Below are 21,481 nucleotides of genomic sequence, written 5' to 3'. Positions count from 1 at the left end.
GACAGTCAGTGATCCCTTTTCACAATCCCTATGCTCCCAAAAATGTGTGTGTAGATTGTATGTCCAATGCATTAAGTAAACTAGCCATCTAAAGGGGTGAATCCTTGTGGCAGCTCAAGAAATCTTTTGAAGCCAAATAATCAATAATTTAGCAACCATTTAGGAAGTGCCCAATCTATGGAAGGTGCTAGTTGATACACAAAGATGGAAATTAACACAGTCTTTGCCCTCAGGGAGCTTACAATCACCCCCTGATGCATTAATTTCATAGTCATAGAATTTTGAGTTTAAAGATCTTTTATTGTTGCCTCGAGGAAACTTAAATCCATGGAAGTAAAATGACTCAGCCCCAAGTCATAAAAGTTGAATCACAGATTTAGAGTAGGAAGATACCTCGTTGATCAGGTAGTCTAACCATAGAGACTTGCCTCCAAATCATGGAGTATGTGGCAGAGCCAGGATTAGAAATCAGCTCCTTTCCACTGCACCACATAATCTCCTTTAAGAAAGTAGCAGACATAGAATTTAAACTCAAGTCTTCTGACTCCAAGTCCAATGTTAGGATGTTTTTATAAAGTGTTCTTAAAGGAAAGCAAATACCTGTACTTTCTTTTGACCCCATGGTGCTTCTACAGTCATAATGAAAGTAAGGGGTAAATCTAAGACCCATGCAGTGTCACAGCAATGGTGGTTTGGTTTTGGTTTTCTTGTTGTTATTTGTAGGGGAAAGGGATTAATAGTTAACTAAGTAGGTATCTGGGAATGCTTAGTCTATACAATGTAAACCAACCCTCATAGCTTTTTCACATAAGTTGGTTGCTTGGTGTCACATAGATTTACCCTATGATTAGCTGCTACTCTAGTCATGCCTTAGAGGAAGATGGAATGGCCTATTGTGGGGACACCAGTCTAATTTGCCCACCTTCCTTACATACAGTCCAGAAGACTCCAAGAGGTATTCCCTTACCCCAACTCTTTCACATAATGGCCATTGCAATTCTGCTTTACTTCTGCCATGAATCAGGGCCTAAAGGTCAAGGAGACATCTTGAGAAACATCTAATCCAACTCCATCATTCTACAGAGGAAGAAGATGAGACCCAAAGAGGAAAAATCACTATCAAGGCCACACCATAAGTTGATGGTACAGCTGGGATACCAAACCAATGTTTCTGATTTCTCACCCCACTGTTCTTTCTATTCACAGAACCATGAGATTTGAGAGTTGGAAGGGACCTCAGAATTATTAAAGCATTTGACCCAGTACCTGGTCTGTATTAGATACTATATAAATGCTTATTTCCTTCCCTTCCCATCTAGTCCATCTCATACCTGGAAAGGAATACCCACTGTCATACACCCAACAAGTGGTCATCCAGTCTCTGTTTGATGACCTTCAATGAGGGAGATCACAGAACCAAAGCTAGAAGAACCTTTGGGTTCACCTAGTCCAATACTCTTATATTACAATGGCAGGACTGGAATTCCAAGCACCCCCAGATCCATATTCTATTAAGAATGGACAAGTCATTTAAATTTTCAGTGCTCTAAGCAATTATCCCTGGATGCTACATAGCAGACATTAATCTGCTTTGGTACAGGAAGATTTTTTTCCTGGGAACTTCCTTTGCCAATGAAATCTCAGTTCTGATCCTAGCCCAAAAAGGTGACATGACATATAGTTATTAAAATATCCTGATGATGAATTTCTTCCCTCTCAGGTACATTTCTGATTGGTCATTGTTAGAATGGTATGCTTGTATCTTAAATACATACAAATTATGCAAGAAGAAGGAAAGTCCTGAGCACTTTTAAAGTAAGAACTTTTTTTTTTAATTTGCCTCTGTGCAATGCTTTTCTTGAATAGAATGCCTTGAGTTTAAAGTGACAACGTAGTCTGAATAAAATAAGAAATTGGAAATAAGAAATGGATTTGGAGTCAAGAGAACTGAATTCAAACAGTGACTACAACATACAATACATATCTTATGGTGAATGTCCTTTTTCCTTGTATTTAAAAGAGAGATACAAATACTTTAAGTACTTCACAGAGCTATTTTGAGGAAAGAACTCTGCATACTTAACAACACCATAGAAATAAATGTTATTGTTTTCAGAGGGATGGGAGATAGGGAAATTTTTTTCAAGCAAGTCTTTTTTAATTGGTAGAAATCACATACGTAATGGAACTGAAACTTTGAAATACTATATTGATATTTTAAAGTAACAATATAATATTAAAGCCATAGTAACCATTGTATGCAAATAAGGGCCTCAAAAGTTATGGGACAGATGAAAATATCGGGGGAAGACATCATTCCCTCTTTCTCTTTTCTTCAATCATGGGCTAGTACCTTCTTAATGAAGCTTTCTCTTATCTCTTTAACTGCTAAGTATCATTCCTTTCAAATTATTTTGTATTAATTTATGTTTATTTTCTTTATACTTATTCTGCATGTATTTATATGTGTCCTTGTCTCTCCAACTAGTAAGTAAGCTCTTTGCTAGTAGAGATTATTCCCTGCATTGTATTTGTACATATAGCACCTAGAAGAGTACCTGATCCAAAGTAGGTTTAATAAATACTTGATTGATTAACTGATTGGCTTATTGATCAATTAGCATCAAATCAGCTACTGACTCACTTATAGAATATCTTTTTTGAGGCTGACATCTGAGGGAGCCAATGAGAAGGAACAAAAAAGCTCTGAAGGATACTTTGCTGTTCAGCTATTTCAGTTGTGTCTGACTTTTTGTGACCCCATTTGGGGTTTTCTTGACAAAGATACTGGAGAGGTTTGCATTTCCTTCTCCAGCTTATTTTTACAAATGAGGAAACTGAGACAAACAGGGTTAAGTGACTTGCCCAAGGTCACACAGCTACTACGTGTCTGAGACTCTGCTTATTTAACACAAGAAGATCTTGGTCCATAGCCCATGTGGGGCCTGTGTAAGAATGTTAACTCACATTTTTTGGAGAGTTTATAAGGTTTATAAAGTACATTAAAATTTATAAAAAAAACTCTCCTCACATCAGTTCTGTGAGGTAAGTAGTAGGAAATCTTATTATCCCTATTTTACAGACATAAACATTCAGAGAACATAAACTCATGGTTATATAACTAATAAATGTCAGAGCTAAAATTGAAATCTAGGTCTTCTGAATTCAAGTCCAGAGTTTTTTTCTGCTTTCACTCCCAGCCTCTCCTAAGCTGCTTTCGAAACACTGTAGAACAGTGGTGGACACATCCACATGCTCAGTGCCCCCCAATCTGTGGGAAGTGAAAGGATTTGCAGCCTGGACTCCTGTGGTCTCTCATGGGACAATGCCCCCAAATATCCCCAGTAACTCTACCCTCACCTTTATAAGGGCAGCCACTTTATGTGATCCAGTAACCAGACAAATAACATGCTAAATTCCATGCTCTAAAGAACAGCATAGTCCCAGTGAATTACTGTTTAGTTTTTAAACCCCAGACCTATAAGATCTGAAGGATAGTTACACAGTTAACACTTGCTAAAAGGTTATGGACACATGAAGCAGAGTTTAAGGAGATGATAATCTTGAATTGTTAGTTCACCAGGCTAGTGTGCAAAAAATGTCTTCAAAGTTGGTCTTTGGCATTAACTCAAGAGTAGATTTCAAGGGAACCTTAAAAACGAGATAAGACTGAACATAATCATACATTAAAAGGGGGGGCGGGAGTCTAACCCTGAACAAGAGAAAGGGGGATGAAATTGAATGACATCATTTTATTGAAATTTTATTAGACTTTGAATATATGGGCTTGGAATCATTAATCCAAAGAGTTAGTTATTTATGAGGTAACGTGAAAACCACCCAGTCAAATCAAACCTTTCTGATATCTTCTTTTGAAGATTCAAAGGGTTTATGGACATGGTTTTTTAAAAAATATTTTGACAACTGAACTTCAGTTCAACTGAACATTACAACTTTGTAATCCAATGTATTTTATTTTAGTATTTAAAAACATTATTCTGAGAAGGGGTTCATAGGCTTTACCAGGTTGCCAAAAAGGCCTATGGCACAAAATGAGTCAATAATCCCTATTCTAGTTCCTCCATCTGAGGGACAGAATTTAGAGAAACTAATATTTTAATAAGTTTATTCATCTGCTTTAGAAATGATCTGGAGGGATCATGAAAAGATGGGGGATGAAAATGTATTAAGCTATCAAACATATTTTTAATATATATTATGATTACAAGTAATATGACATAAATTGATGACACAGTGGATAGAGTGCTGGGCCTGGAGTCAGGAAGACTCATCTCCATGAGTTCAAATTTGACCTCAGACACTTACTAGCTGTGTGACCCTGGGAAAGTCACTTAACTCTGCCTCAGTTTCCTCATCAGTAAAATTAGTTGGAGAAGGAAATGGCAAACCACTCTAATCTTTACCAAGAAAACCCCAAATGGGGTCATGAAGAGGCAGCTGAACAGCAAAAACAACAGTATGGCATAGTAGAACAAGTATCACAGTGGGATTTAGAGACCTGGGTCTTCATGTTGGATCCGCCAGCTGGATCTGTCATGCAAGACAGAATCAGTGCAATAAAAAGGTCACAGATTTGGGGTCAGGAAACAGCTTCAAAGGGCAGCTAAGGGGCACAGTGAATAGAGAACCAGCCCTGGAGTTAGGAGGACCTGAGTTCAAATCGGGCCTCAGACACGTAACACTAACTAGCTGTGTGACCTTGGGTAAGTCATTTAACCCCAATTACCCTGCCTTTCCCTTTCCAAAAAGCGGGAAAAAAGGGGGGGGGTTTTAAAAAAAAAAAAAGAAAACTGCTACAAATCTTGGTTCCATCTTGTACTACCCAGGTTACTAATGGAAGCCATTAGTGTTGTCTGGGCCTCAGTTCCATCACTAGTGAAATGAAGGAGTTAGATTGGAGGATCTCTGAGATCCTTTCTAAATCTGAATTTATGTTCCTATGACCCTAAACAATTCACTTGCCCTCTCTGGGCCTCACTTTTCTCCCCTGTAATATTAATCAGTTGGACTCAATGATCTCAGAAGTCCCTTCCAAATCTTGCGGTTTATGCTTCTAAGAGCTTTGTATACTGCTGCAATAATGGGAGGAAACAGTCAACATCCCCATCCTAAGAAAGGCATGACATCTTTATTTTACCCCAGTGACAATGAAAAACATCAGAGAGCGCATTTGGCTTTGTTTCATATCTCCATTGGAAGGATCTAGGGGAGACAAGAGTATACAAACAAAAAAAAATAAAACAAACAAAAAACACCCAGTCCTTGTTATTGAAACAAAAAATTAAGCAGACTCTCTTAGGCAAATTCAATTGGTCCGAGCTATTGGCACACAAGATTTCAGATGGTAAAATTCAGATCTTATGTGCTTATCTTTCTTTTCCAAAGCTAATTTAACCATGGAATACTTTAGACTTTGAAATGGATTGGTGGAATCCATGAACTCTTGTTCAGTTTGTGTGGTGGGGATACACGGAATAAGCCCAGGAAATTTCCAAGCTAAATAATGCAAATTACACTTATTTTCATATTTAAAAACCCATCTGTAATATGTTCTTGATATGTACATAACTTCATGTTTAAAATTCTAGAAGGTCAAATATGACTAATATTAAATGCAGTATCTATTCTCATATAGTTCTTCTGCATACAATTAACTTTGCTTCCATGTACTAAAACAAGTGTTTTAGTAATAGACATCGACTTTGAGGTCAATGAAATCCAATTCCTTGAATATAAAGTAGGAGTTGGGTGAAAATGAATATGGGTAAGAATTGAACAATAGGGAGAGGTTAAACTATAAACATATTGGGTGGATCAATATTATGGTAGATTAAAGCTTCCAAAAATGGCTTCCATAGATCAAGGGCCATAGGATTGGAAAGATGCATATAATTCCCATATTACAATTCAATTGATAGTACATAGTTCAACAGAGAAAGATAAGTTGGTACTCCTACTTCCTCAATAAATAAGTTACAGGTGGCATTGAATGGTTTTCTATAGTGCATGAGAAGCTATTATGGGTTCCAGATCAAAAAGTGTTAGTGCAGGTTTAAGCTATTAAAGTCTAAAAGGGCACTAAAACTTTTACATGATCCTATAGAGTCTTTTTTCCTGTCCCTATATTTGAGCTGCCCATCATAGTAGATAAGAATTCAGTGTAGTTCAGAATTCTACAGCAATCAATCAATCAATATTTTTAAGTGATTAACATCTGCTAGGCACCATGCTAAGTTCTGGGGATACAAAAGGAGGAAAAAGACAGTCCCTTCTCTCAAGGAGCTCACAATATAATGGGAGAGACACTGAAAACATGCAAGCAAATATATATAAAGCAAGCTATATGCAGGGTAAATAGAAAATAATTAGCAGAGAGACGGCACAATATTTAGAAAGTGTTGACAAAGGCTTCTATTAAAAGATGAGAGTTTAGTTGGGACTTAGAGGAAAGCGGGGAGGTCTATAGTCAGTGCAACAGAGGGAAACTATTCCAGGCATGGGGGACAGCCAGAGAAAATGTGGAGCCAAGAGATGGAGCGTGTTGTTCATGGAGCAGCCAGGAGGCCAGGATGGAAGAACACATTGGGGAGTAAAGTGGAAGAAAACCGGCACAGTAGGAGAGGACTACGCTATGAAGGGCTTAGAATAACAAACAGAGTATTTGTATTTGTTCATAGAAGCAAGAGGAAGCCACCATTTTAGTGAGTAAGGAGGTAACATGATTAGACCTGCACCTTAGAAAAATCACTTTGGTGGCTGAATGAACAATGGGCTGGAGTGGGAAGAAACTAGGTAGGCAGACCCACCAGCAGGATCATAGAGTAATTAAAGTGTGAGATGATGAGGGTCTCCATTAGAAGAGTGACAGTACCTGAGGAAAGAATGGGGCACATTCGAGAGATGCCATCAAGGCCTTGGCAATAAATTGGATATGGGGGAGGGGAAGTGAGAGATGATGAGGAATACAAGATGATGACTAAGTTGCAAGCCTGGGCACCTAGAGTATAGTATTACCTCTACAGTAACAGGGAGTAGGGGAGGAGGATTTAGGGGGAAAGATAATGAGTTCTGTTTTGGGCACGTTGAGTTGAAGATCATACATGCACATATAATTATGTACAAATGCATTCTATGTATATCCTATATCTGAAGTTCTCCTAGAATATGAAAGGGCCCTGTATCCCAATCACCCAGACTTCTGAGCAGTCTTCACAGAACCATGGAATCTCAGAGTGGAAAGGCCCAGGAGAAGGCATCTAGTTCAACTCATCCCCCAAAAGAATTCCTTCTACAACACACCAAATCAGGGCCCATCTAGCCTTTGCTTAGAAAATGCCCTATTCTAAGTTTGGACAGACCTAACTGGTAGGAAGTTTTTCCTTATATCTACCTTAATGTGCCTCTTTACAATTTCCACCCATGGCTCCTACATCTGTTCTCTGGGTCCACAAAGAACAAACCTAATCCCTTTTCCATGTGACAGTCATTCAAATAGTTGAACATAGCTATCATGTCACCCCAAGCCTTCTCAGGTTTAAGTATCCCAAATTCCTTCAGTCAGCACTCATATGACATGATTTAGAAGCCCTTTGCCATTTTGACTGTGTTCCTCCAGAAACTTTCCAGTTTATTAATGTCTTTCCAGAAATGTGGTTCCCAAAACTGAACACAGTACCACAGCTAAAGTCTGACCTTGGCAGAGTACTGTAACATTATTGCCTCTCTTAACCCTGGGCACTTTGGGCATAGTCTGGGACAGTGTTAACCAAAACCTTATCCAGACTGGTCTCTTATACTTATCACATTCTGCCTGTATCATAGATAATGGTTTACCTATGAGGTATTAGAAATGTGTATAATTATAGATGTCTATATTTATATGACATTTGTAAATATTTGTAAATGCATGGTATGGTGAGAAAGCACCATGGTACCATAAAAAAGAAACTATATTTAGAGCCTGAGGAAATGGGTTCAAGTCCTAGGTCTGTTATTTAATACTTCCATGACTTTGGGTGGAGCAGCTAGGTGATACAGGGGATAGAGCACCAGACCTAGACTTGAGTTCAAATCAAGCCTCAGACACTCACTAGCTGTGTGACCCAGGGCAAGTCACTTAACCCTACTTGCCTCGGTTTCCTCATTTGTAAAAATGAGTTGAAGAAGGAAATAACAAACCACTCCAGTATCTTTTCCAAGATCATCCCAAATGGTTGAAGAGTTCGAAACAACTGAACAAAAACGATGACTTTGGGGAAGTCCTTTTACTTATCCCTGGGCCTCAATTTCCCCATCCATACAATGAGATGGAATAGATTCTCTTCAAAGGCCTTCTTAGAATGAGTGGCTGCTGAGTTCTAACTTGAAAGAAATAGGGAAATCAAGTCTCAAAAAAAAAGACTGCTCTAGGTCAGAAACTGGGCTGCTTCTCAAAGAATGGAAGGACATGTGGTATTCTGTCTTTTAATATAAACCAACAGAGGGCATGGGCCATGGGGAGTTTGTAACTTTCTTGAGGGACAGCATGGTCTTGGACCACTGCACTAGGTGTTGCACAATCCTCAATATGAAGAACTGTGTATTAAAAATATAAGGTGCTTACTATAGGTTTACTTGGTTGCTATATTGGCACCTACTGTCTTTGTTGAATTGCATTGAGGTGAATCACTCTAGCCTAATAGTTGAGATCATACAATCAGTGAATTTCAGAGCTAGAAGGACCTTGAAGATCATCTAGGACAGAGATACATAATCTCTTGGTAAGTTCTCTGTCAGCCTGGCAAGGTCTAAGGAGCCCTTCTCAGAACGAGGCTTACAAATCAGAAAACAAAATACATAGGATTCCAAAGGAAGCCAATTGGATTGAAACAAAGTTATCAAAATATTTAAGAAACAAGTATATGAATTTTAAAAATAAAAACAAATTCACAGACCCTAGGCTCTCTAATCATCCAAGTTGTTCATTTTACAGATTCAGAGCCTGAGGTCGTGGGAGGAAAAATAACTCAAGAGAAGTCATTCAGTGAGTCACTGGCAAAGCCAGGACTAGAGAGGTAGATGACATAAACAAGACTGATTCCAGGGATTTGTAACTTCACCAGGAGAAAATCTATCAGCTTTGCTGAATGATGATATTTAGCTGCTCAGAGAATTGAGTCCCTTTCTCCTCTCTGGTGCAACATTCTGCACGTGCCCTCTACAGAGATGTCCTGCAGGTAAAACCAATGGAGCAATGGCCTCAAAAGCCTTGATTTTGAAAATCCACTATATTTTGGGAAGAGCTTCTGCTCTGCATTGTGGAAAGAATCCACACTGCTAACAGAAGTCAGTAACAGAAGGTGGGGCTACAATTTCAAGACCAGAGGCTTTTTAAATTCTAAGGTCTGTCCCCATCACCAATATAAAGTACGTGTGACTTTGCACACATTCTGCAGACTGCCCTTTTGTGGTCCCCCAGTCCCCTTAAAGATTTTCCTTATGCTTATTTATCCTAACATTAAATTTTAAAATGTTTGAGACTCTGGGGGTATTTTTAGGAAGCTTGTACAAGATGTGATTTTCACTGGGCCCATATCCCATAGGGTTTGTCCCTGGGGCCCACTCTCCATAAAGGCAACCAGGTCATAGGAGCAAATATTGTAAAGGTTAATTTGAACAGATTTCTATCAGGGGAATAGTTGGTCATAAAGTATCATTTCCACTTCATTTCTTTCTTTTTGTGAGGTATAATAAATAGGTGATAGCAACTGCTGTGACCTTGTGCTGGGAGCTTTTCAGTTCTGAGCTTTGGGCTGAGAGTCATTGAATACAAAATATGCAGAACATTGACTTTAAAGTCACAGAACCTGGGTTCAAATCCTAGGTCTGCTCCTTGCTGGGTGCATAAGTCACCTCCTCTCTGGACCTCAGTTTCCTCATTTAGATCCTGTGGTCTAAATACAGAAATGATGAATTATAATGTTCCTTCCTGGTCATGCCTCAAAAAAAATCTACAATTTTAAAAAGCATTTAGGATGTGTTACAACAATATGTTTTAAATTCTTACATTGTTGAAACTATACATTGTGGAGCTGTAGAAAGAGCAATGAACTCTGCATCAGTGTACCTAGGTTTGAGTCCTGACTGCAGCACTTACTAGTGGTGGATAAGTGACTTCCCTTCACTGAGCCTCAGTTTCCTTATATGTAAAATGGGAATAAAATATTTATAATACTTTCCTCAGGGTTGGTGAAAAGAAAGCATGTTATGGATTGTAAAGCACACACATGTGTGTGCATACATGTATGTATATGTACATGTATAATGCTCATGCATACATACATGTGTGTATATCTGTATAAAATCAGTTGCCATATCACACTAATTCGACCCCCCTAGCATTTCTCAAATCCATCACCATCTCCACCTTCTCTCAAAGGAGATTTCTCCATTCAAGGAGCCAACAGTCTAGTCTGGACCAGATCTCCTCTCTTCTGCACCATTTAAAAGCCTTCTCTCTCCAATCCATCCTCCACACAACTGCCAAATTAACCTTCCTAAAACACATGTGTAACCATATCATTCACCTCTTCAAAAACACCTCTGTTTGTCTCCCTGTTGTCTCTGGCTTGGCCCACCTTTCCAGACTTGTTCCACTCTGTTCCCCCTCATGAATTCTGTGTTCCAGCCAAACCAGCCTGCTTGCTCTTCCCAAACTTGATATCCCACTTTCTGCCTCCATGTACTTTGTTCCCTGGGTCTGGAGAGTCTTCCTTAGTTACTTCTGCCTCTTCAAACCCTTAGCTTCCTTCCAGGTTCAACTCAGTCGCTAATTCCTACAGGAAGCCTTTTTCTTAACTGCTAATCTTTAATAACTCTCTTTCCTTCAACTGATCTTGCACTTACTTAACCATGTAAATGTCCTGAGACTGTTTTTGGCTTTATCCTTGTAGCCCAGACACAGTGCCTTGCAGTGCTAAAGAAATGCTCATTTAATGGATTGAATCTTAATGTGAATTCATCCTATAATTACACATGTTCTCCCTTATGAGAGGACCCACCAATGGTCACTTACTATCACACTATAAGTGTCCAGTAATAATAGTTAGCATATATATTAGTACTTTAAAGATTAATAACAGTTTTCCAAACATTATTTCATTTGATCCTCATAACAACCCTGTGAGATAGGTGATATTATTCTCATTTTACAGATGAAGAAACTGAGGCACTGAATAATTAATAATTTGCCCACAGTCAGTAAGCGCGTGTCTGTGATGAGATTTGAACTCAGGTCTTCCCAACTGCAAGTCAAAAATTGTCCATTGCCCCCTTCACTGCCTTGCTACTTAACATATATTCCTTATGGTCATAGGAGTCATACAGATACACAGAGATGGGATTTAATATTTCAAAAAACAGAATATTCCTATGTCACTTCTAAATCAAAATAGGGTTTGAAAATTTTTGTTTCTATGAAGAACCGTTAAGAAAATTGTTTCCTACAAGAACACACCAGTTTTATTTTTTTATTGTAGTTTTTAGTTTGTTAAAATACTGACCTCTAGTGGTCAAAAGGAATAACCATATAGATTGGTTTTGACAAGATTTCATAAAAATCAGAAGTTTTGAGCCAAAGGAGACCTTTTAGATCATCTAATCCAAGCTGTACTTTTTATAGATTTTTTAAAAATGAGGCCAGGACTGGGGAAATAACCTGCCCAAGATTTTTGGCTTACTGTCAAAACTGATCTAATCCATGACAGTATATACTACAGTGTTCCAAACCACTGGACATCTGTAAAAAGTCAGTAAAAGCATGGATGAAAAAAATGAAATTGACAGCAAAGGCTTTATAAGGATAAGAATGCAGAATTTAAGAAAATCATCAAGAAAAGAATGCAGAATTTGATCGTAAATCTACTATTTTAAGATAGTAATGATAACACACTGAATTCACTGTATTTTTTTTCATATCCACAATAGAAGGCAGTGTGACATAGTAGGAAAAGTACTGGATTTCTCAGAATATCTGGTTTTGAATAAATACCATAGCACTTAATATATTACCCCATCACCAGAGACAAGTGACTTAACTTCTATGAGCCAAAATATCTTCATTTACAAAATGAGGACATTAATGCTTATATTACAGTATCTATCTTACAAAGCAATTGTGAGGAAATTATCTTGTAATCCTTAAAGTGCCATTTAAGTATGTTTTCATTTTTATTCATTGAAAATAAAATGTTTAAAAGGTAAAACTTTGATAAGATGAAATTATATATATTGAAAAGGTACTCTTTGATACACTGGTTTGTCAGACTGTTACAACTAAGACAGTAACATTCCTGTCCTAACTTATTTATAATCATTTCAAAAATGATATTGCACAAGAAGGCTGAAGTCCCTCCATGTCTTAGATATCAAAGTAACATAAACACAGCAGAGGTATTATGATTTAAAGGCCAGCAATTCATCATTTTCCATAATCTGTTGCAGCAAAAATCTGTCAGACTACAGATGCTGACCCTTTGACTTCTCTCATCTATAAATTTTGTCTCAAACCATGACCCAGCAGAGCCTCCTGAAGATTGTTTATTAGCTTGTAAGCTACTTGAGGTCAGGTACTATGACTTTTCAACACCCCCAACACTTCGCACTTTTGTCCATAGTAGATTATTGCTAAAAGCTCCTTGAATGAACTTGAATGAATGAGTCAATGATTTCTGTTCTCTCCTGAGTAGTGGTTAGGCATCGGACTAAAAAGCATCACTAAAGATGTTAAAGAAATGCTTTTTAAATTTTTGTTGATACAGTTTGTTTTTAAAGTCACTTTCATTTCTGGATATATCCCTCTCCTCTACCTCCTATCTCTAGGAACAAAAAAATATATAGAAAAAAGCAGTTCAGCAAAGCCAACCAACATATGAATTGTTTCATTAGATAGACTCAACCAACATATGAACTGAGTTTGATTTTATGTGCGAGCACACACACACACAGTTCCATAATCACAGACTTCCACCTCTCCACTTATATGAGAAAGATTAATCTTCTCATCTCTTCCACAGGTGTAAACTTACTATTATAACTATGCACCATTCAATTTTTTAATTTTGGTTTTGTTTTTGTTTTAGTCATTGTGTATATCATTTTGCTGGTTCTGCTCATTTTTCTTTGAATCAGTTTGTATATGTCTTGTCCTAGTTCTCTGAATTCTTTATATTCATAGTTTTTATGGCACAATGGTTTTACATTACATTCATGTGCCAAAATCTGTTTGATCATTCCACAATCAATGAGTATTGCATTTTAATGTATGCATATTAATACTCTGAAGAGAAGTCGCTATCTTTAGATTTCAGTTAGGAATTTGTCTCTCTTTTTAGTTAAAAAAAAAAGTGAAAATCTTCCTTTAGAGAAACCACTGCCTTCCTATTCAGGGGCAAGCTTTATAGTAAACCATAGGAACGTTTGCAATCCCCAACTCACATATAGGTCTTGTCCCAGGAGTTTACTGATAAATTGATTTAGAATTAAATGGTGATTTTCCAAAGAGATGCTACCCATGGAGAATATCTTCCCAAGCCATCTCCCCAAAACTTTTAAAATCCATAATATACCTAAAGCATAGTATTTCTACCATTTCAAATACACCTATCCATTTGCTAATAATGGAAAGGAAAATTACTGACTCTGTAGTCAGAATGCATGGGTTCATGTCTTACTGCTTGTGTGACCCTGGGCAAGTCATTTAACCTCCTTAGTCTTCAGGGGTTTTTTTCATCTGTAAAAGGAGGTGGTTGATCTCAGTGGCCTATAAAATCCCTTCCATATCTACACCTTTGAACATATGCACCTGTGAACCATTTACGACATTGTTCCTACCGGAAAATTCATTTCATGCTCCATCTCAGGAAGATTTCTTCTCCTGGGCTCATTGTTGATGCTGACTCCCCAAGGGACAACACTAAAGAAGAGGGACCCTTTGAGGAATTATATAGAAGGAGACAGGGACACATAGGCATAAGTAACTTGTTAACTCTACAGCTCTATAAGAAAAGGCACTGTCAGCACCACAGCCAGCGGTTGTGGCAAAACTAAGCAACAGATGGCTGGTTCAGCACTGATGCCTGCGGATAGCAAAGGAATTCCCTGCCTAAAGCTGGGCTTGTTTTCACCAGGAGAAATGACCTAACATACCAGGAATGCTTAGGGAGAAGAAAGATCTGTGTCTAGAGTTCATCACTGTAATTAGGTTGGTTCACTTCCGAGATTTTTGGCAATCTGGACAGGTCAAGAATGAGAGCAAAATCCAGGTAAGCCTCTGAGATGTGATAGGGATTTCCCTAATCTTTTTATCTCTTCCCCAGAGCCCTGTTCTGCAGGTAAATAGCCAGGGAAGAGTATATAAGTCAGTACATCCCCTTTTTTTGTTTGTTTGTTTTATTGCCAGAAACAATAGTACCCATGTAGCTAGGGGGCAGTATTACATTAAGGGCTGAATCTATTATGAGAAGGTCTTTTGGAGAAAGCTTTCTTTACATTTATTATTAGGCATTTATCATTCTAATTTTTTTTTTTTGTCTTTAGAGCCGGAAATAACAGTCACTTCTCTAGATCAGTCATTCTCCAGGGATTCTGAATTGGAGAACAAAGATCAGTTACTCCTGTGATTAGGGACTGAAAGGTTAGGGATTCACAAATACAGTTCACTTATAAATTGAAAAGACTCTACCTTTAAAAAATAACTTGAGAAAATGATTGCAAATTGCAGAAAACAATGACATTTGAAGAAATTAATGGCATTAACAACATAATAAATTTAAAGGATCTTAGGAGAAAGATATAAATTTTGAGAGATGTATATTTCACTATATTCATTAAGTTAGAGATCTTCAGTCCTGATTTTTCCTCATACTAAAATATCTCCAGTTACCTTGTATTGTGGCATGAAATTTTTAAAAGGAAATTAATTTCAATTAATTTTATTTTAAAAAAATAACATGAGATCACACATTTAGAAAGAGAGAAGAGGTATTACAAAATCAAACAAATCTGTCAGAGGATGTGAGAACTCAAAAAAAAAAGTTTATAAATAACTGAAGAAGAATAAGAAACCTTAATGTTTTAGAGGCTTTTAAGTAAGAGATACAGGGGTGGCTAGGTGGCTCAGTGAATAGAGCACCAGCCCTGGAGTCAGGAGGACCCGAATTCAAATCCGGTCTCAGACACTTGACACACTTACTAGCCATGTGACTTTGGGCAAGTCACTTAACCCCAATTGCCCCCCAAAAAATAATAAAGTAAAAGATACAAATGAAGGTATGCCTCAGAGATAATTATGCGTTTGGTTCTAGACCATTGCAATAAAGCAGATATCACAATAAAGTTATGAATATTTTGGTTTCCTAATGCCCATAAAAGTTACATTTATGCTATACTGTGGTCTATTTAGTGTGTAATAGTATCATGTCTAAAAAATGTACATAACTTAATTAAAAAATACTTTGTTGTTAAAAAAAAAAAAGGCCAGCCATCATCTGAGCCTTCGGCAAGTCATAATCTTTTTTTGCTGGTGGAGGGTCTTGCCTCAATGTTGATGACTGCTGACTGATGGGGATAGTGGTTGCTGAAGGTTGGGGTGGCTGTAGCAATTTCTTAAAATAAGACAATGACATTTGCTGCATTGATTGACTCTTCCTTCCACTTGAACATTTAGAGGCCATTGTAAGGTTATTATGTGGCCTAATTTCAATATAAATAGGGAGGCCTAAATTGAGGCAGAGAGTAGAGAATGGCCAGTTTGTGAAACAGTCTCAACACATATAACACTTATCAATTAAGTTCACTGTCTTATATGAGCACCATTCATGATGCCTCAAAACAATTACAATAGTAATATCAAAGCTCACTGGTCACAGATCACCATAAAAATACAATAGTAGTGAAAAAGTTTGAAATATTGTGAGAATTACCAAAATATGACATGATGTGAGTACATGCTGTTGGGAAAATGGTGCCAATCAACTTGCTCAAGGCAGAGTTGCTACAAACCTTCAATTTATTTTTTTAAAAACCCACAATATTTGTGAAGCACAGTAAAGTGCAATAAACCAAGGTATACCTGTATCAGTATTTTAATTTTTTTTAATATTTGGGTTCATAAGGATCTATTTATTCTTTAAACATGTAGCCCCAATTGTTTGAATGATTTAAATTATATGTTGGCAGGTGATGTGAAGGGATCGATGTCTTGAGTTGTACCTCTGCTTACCAGGAGATGATGAATCTGGTACAGTGAAACACAAGATTCAATGGATGATTCTTCAATAAATTGCTGGTTACCAATCCAAGCCCTCTTTCATTGATTTATTCTCAATTATAATATATTAGTATTTAGAAGTGATGGATCTATTACAATACAAAATATTTAAAACTTCACAATACTGTGCATTTAATTTAAGAATGATATCTACATATATCTAGAAGTAATATACATTTTAATGCAACATTTATATTCACCATATTTACCTAGGAACAGCATATTTTGAAATATTAATAAGCTGAACAATGTTTTATTGTGGCTTTTCTTCTAATAAAATATAGTACAGCACTTTTCTCTCCAAGGTGCTGACCTGGCAAGGGCTATCCTTGCCTACCTAATCTCTTAACTAAGCTGCTAAGCAGGCAAGACATTTTAATGAGATTACTCTGCAAGGTTGCCTTGGTTGCATTTATCTTTTTTTGAAAAAAAAAATGTAAAATGTTGTGCTTAGATCTATATTCGTAAATCACTACATATACACATTTGTGTATATGCATATATGTATGCCTACACATGTTTGTGTGTTTATCTCTTGCTATAATATGTGCATTATATTAGGATATTAATATTTCATATTTATCCCTAATTTGTTGTAGCAAATATAGTCTTCCCTTTCTTGACCTTCTTTCCTCTTAGGGTCTCATTGGTGTGCTAGAAATAGTGTTAGTTTGAGAGACCTGGGATCGGTTCCAGCCTCAGATACTTGGCACCCACACAAAATAACTGGCCATGTAACCTTGAGCAAGTTACTTAACCCCAATTGCTTTAAAAATATAAATGAATGAATTAATAAACAAATAAATGAAGGAATGAATGAATAAATAAATGCATAAATAGATGAATAAATGGATGGATGGATGAATGAATGAATGAATGAATGAATGAATGTTAAAGAGCAAACCAGCCACTCACAGACCCCTGCAGAACTCTGCTTGAGATCTATTTCCAGACTGACATCAAAATGTCAACGATGACTCTTCAGGTGCAGTCATTAAATCAGTTCCAAATGGACCCAATGATACTAGTGTCCATCCTATATAGCTCCATCTTGACTCAAAGAATAGCTTAAAGGGCTTTGTCAAAAACTTTTTTTTTAATTCAAGGTAAACTGCACCTAGCATTTCCTTAATCTAAGAGTAAAAGTTTACTTTTACTAAAAAAAGTTAAAAAAAAAAAAAAAGAGGACAGGGGCTTAGGTAAGCTTAGCCTGACCTATTTTTTAAGGAATTCATGTTAGCTGTTGTGACTCCTTCCATTTCTAGGTACACTAACCCCATCTCTATTTGTTATAATTTCACCAAGATTTGAACTGTAGATTGGTGTAGAGGAAGATGATGAACATTAGTACTCTGAAACTGTTTCTGGACAAAAAGTAGCCTCCCCAGAACAAGTAGCCTCCAGGAACAAAGAAAAATAGCTCTAGAATTTTGTAAATGGAAACCATCATTAGTCTGTATTTTGTTCCCCTTTTTACTGGCAACAAGATAAATACAGACTGATTCTGTCGTGAAAGAGGTCTCCACTATCTTCAAGATTATTAACCACAGAGAAATGCATTTTCCCATAGGAACAAATCTGATCTTTATTAACTCCTATAACTCCATAACTTTCACACTTACTCCCCTCCCCCCACTGCTTTTCTGTGGAGGGCTGTGTACTTTAACTTTAAGTGAGTCTAACAAGCTATAAGCACTCATAATTTACTATAAGTAGTTGAAACAGCTATCAACCTGGGAGGTCTTCCTTAGCTGGCTAATAAATTTCTTCTACTTTCCAGTTTGGCTACTCACTTTATTTGACCTCCAATTACATAGACCTACTGGTAAGTCAAATTCCTCTTGGACTGAGAAAATGCCCACAATGGTAGCTTACAGTCTACAGACTCCATTCTCTTTCCTTTTTTGATAAATCCTAGAATCTGCCCTTCTCCAAAAAGACAGCATCTCTTCCACTTTCTATGATAGTTCAAAGACTATTGACAAACCTTTCAAAAATTTTTATTTTTTCTAAATCTATTGGTCAATGAGTATGATAATACTTACTCCAATTAATTAATTATTATTATTATTGGGGGCAGAGTCAAGATGGCAGAGGAGATGCAGGACCTCTGAGCGGCTCCACCTCAGAACGGCTCCGGCTTCCCCCTTCCCCAATCAATGTAAAGAGGAGACTATGAACAAACTTTGAAGCTGCAGAACCCACAAAATGACACAGAGAAGCTAACCTCCTGATGAGGACAGTCAGGCAGGCCGGCAGGAATTGGCCAGCGCAGAGCTCTGGGAGCTGAGCCCAGGCCCGTGTGAGCCAGAGGTTTTAGCCCCAGGGTGGGTCTTACCAGCCCTTGGCCAGAGGGACTCCAGATCAGCAGCAGCTGTGGCTGTTTCCAGAATTATCAACACATAGATGCGAAGGAAAAGGTGAGAGGTCAGTGCAGTCTGGACTTTGGGACCCAGTAAGTGGGAGTGCCTCAGCTTTTGCCCCCAGGGCGAGAATCCACTGAGCCGCCTTGCACAGCCAGCCAGCGCCATGTGGCAGCTTCAGCTCCTGGCCGCAGAGTGTAGGGGGACCAAGTGACCAGTCTGAGGGGTAATCACTCTTGCTTTAACCTGCTTGGATCTGGATTACGGTCTAGGGTGGAGGTCCTCAGGTGTGTATCCAGCTTGCCACAATGTGTGGAGGCCTCAGAGAACGCACCCATAAAATACCTCTGGGCAGCTGAGAAAACACCAGAGTTTGGGACAAAAGCTTCCCTGTGTGGTGGTAGAGTCCTACTGTGGCAAAAAGCCCAGGGGCCAAGTGATTGAGAGGCGACATGACTAGGCAAAGGAAACAAAGCAGACAGAAGACTCCAACATTACACTCCTATTTTGGGGACAAAAAGGAGCAAAGCATGGAACAGGAGGAAGACAGTGAAGTCAGAACTCATGCACCAAAAGCTTCAAAGGAAAATACAAGCTGGTTACAGGCCATAGAGGACCTTAAGAAGCAGATAAGAGAAGTGGAGGAAAAATTGGGAAGAGAAATGAGAACAATGCAAGAAAATTATGAAATGAGAGTCAACAGCCTGACTGAGGAAAATCACACATTAAAAAATAGACTAACTCAAATGGCAAAAGAAGCTCAAAAAGGCAAGGAGGAGAAGAATGCCTCAAAAAGCCGAATATGCCAGATGGAAAAAGAATCTCAAAAGCTCACTGAGGAGAATCATTGCTTCAGCATTAGATTGGAGCAAATGGAAGCTAATGACTTTATGAGAAATCAAGATGCTGTTAAACAGATCCAAACAAAGGAATAGAAGGCAATGTGAAATATCTCATGGAAAAAAAACACTGAACTGGAAAATAGATCCAGGAGAGAGAATTTAAAAATTATTGGACTACCTGAAAGCCATGATCAAAGTAAGAACCTAGAAATCATCCTCCAGGAAGTTCTCAAAGAAAACTGCCTTATGTTTTAGAACCAGAGGACAAAATAGAGGTTGAAAGAATCCACCAATCACCTCCTGAAAAAGATCCCCAAAAGAAAACTCCTAGGAATATTTTAGCCAGGTTCCGGAATTCCCAGATTAAGGAGAGAATATTACAAGCAGGCAGGAAGAAACAATATGAATATTGTAGAAACCCAATCAAGATAACCCAGGATCTGGCAGCTTCTACACTGAGGGATCGAAGGGCTTGGAATATGATATTCCAGAGGTCAAAGGAGCTAGGATTAAAACCAAGAGTCACCCACCCAGCAAAACTGAGTATCATGTTTCAGGGGAAAATATGGTCATTCAGTGGAATAGACTTTCAAGCATTCTTGATGAAAAAACCAGAGTTGAATAGAAAATTTGACATTCAGATACAAGAAGCAAGAGAAGCATGAGAAGGTAAACAGGGAAAAGAAATCATAAGGAACTTATCAGAGTTGAACTATTAATATTCCTACATGGAAAAACAATAATTGTAACTGATGAAACTTTTCTCAGTATGAAAATAGTTGAAGGGAATAGAAATAGAAATATATATGAGGGTATATGGTCATATGAATACATATGTGAATGTGTGTATATATGTTTACATGTATACATAGATAGCGGGCACAGGACCAATTTAATAGGAAGGGATGATACTTAAAAGATGAAATTAAGAGGTGAGAGAGGAATATGTTGAGAGGAGATGGGGAGAGACAGAATGGGGTAAACTATCTCATATAGAAGAGGCAAGGGGAAATGGTTACAATGGAGGGGAAGAATGGGAAGGCAAAAGGGAATGGGTCAACCTTATTCTCATTGAATTTGGCTTGGGGGGGGATGAAATACGCACTAAATAGGGTATCTCACCCTACAAGAGAGTAGGGGGGAAGGGGATGAGAAGGGGGATGATGGAAGGGAGGGCAGGATGGGGGGAGGGAAGTTGGAAGCACCCCCTTTTGAAAAGGGATGGGATCAAAGTAGAGAATAGAACAAGTGGGAGGTGGGATAGGAAGGAGGGAAATATAGTCAGTCTTTTACAATATATCTACTATATTATTGTTTTGTATTAGCTACACATGTACAACCTATACTGAACTGTTTATCTTCCCTGTAATGGTAGGTGACAAGGGAGGAAGGGAATGAATCTGGAATACAAAGTTTTAAAATCAAATGCTTAAATATATATTATTGTTAATACTATTTTACATGTTATTGGGAAATAAGATATACAGGCACTGGGGCATAGAGATCCACTATGCCCTACTGGAAAAGTTGAAAGGGGTATGGGAGAGAGCAGAGGAGGGGATATCCTGTGGGACTGCTATTTTGGGGCGGTGGGTAGGGGAAAAACAGGGAGAAAAATTGTAACTCAAAATCTGGCAGAAATAAATTATGTAAATCAGAAGTTAATAAAGCATTTGAAAAATGGAAAAAAGTATTATTATTATCACTATTATAGGTAACATTTTTATAGCACTTACTATTTCCCAGGCACCATGCCAAGCACTTTAAAATTATCTCATTTAATCTCAACAACTCTTCAAGGGAATTGCTTTTATTATCCTCTTTTTACTGATGAAGAAACTAAGGCAGAGGTAAAGTGATTTGTCCAGGATCACATAGCTACTAAGTTTCTGAGGGCACATTGGAACTCAGTTCTTTTTTTTTTTTTTTTTTTTTTTTTTTTTTTTTTT

General features: G+C 37.7%; 1 protein-coding gene across 1 annotated transcript in view; it reads left to right on the top strand.

The window, feature by feature from the left end:
* Nucleotides 1-21,481, top strand: part of CC2D2A (coiled-coil and C2 domain containing 2A) — a 342,921-nt gene that overhangs the window by 172,274 nt on the left and 149,166 nt on the right. The window lies entirely within an intron of this gene.

The sequence above is a fragment of the Petaurus breviceps genome, unplaced genomic scaffold, assembly GCF_028583685.1.
Source record: "Petaurus breviceps papuanus isolate PSGF00001 unplaced genomic scaffold, PetGlider_PUasm1.0 140, whole genome shotgun sequence".
Taxonomy (NCBI): Eukaryota; Metazoa; Chordata; class Mammalia; order Diprotodontia; family Petauridae; genus Petaurus; species Petaurus breviceps.
Note: the sequence above shows the minus strand (reverse complement) of the source record. Positions and strands in the feature narration are given on the sequence as shown.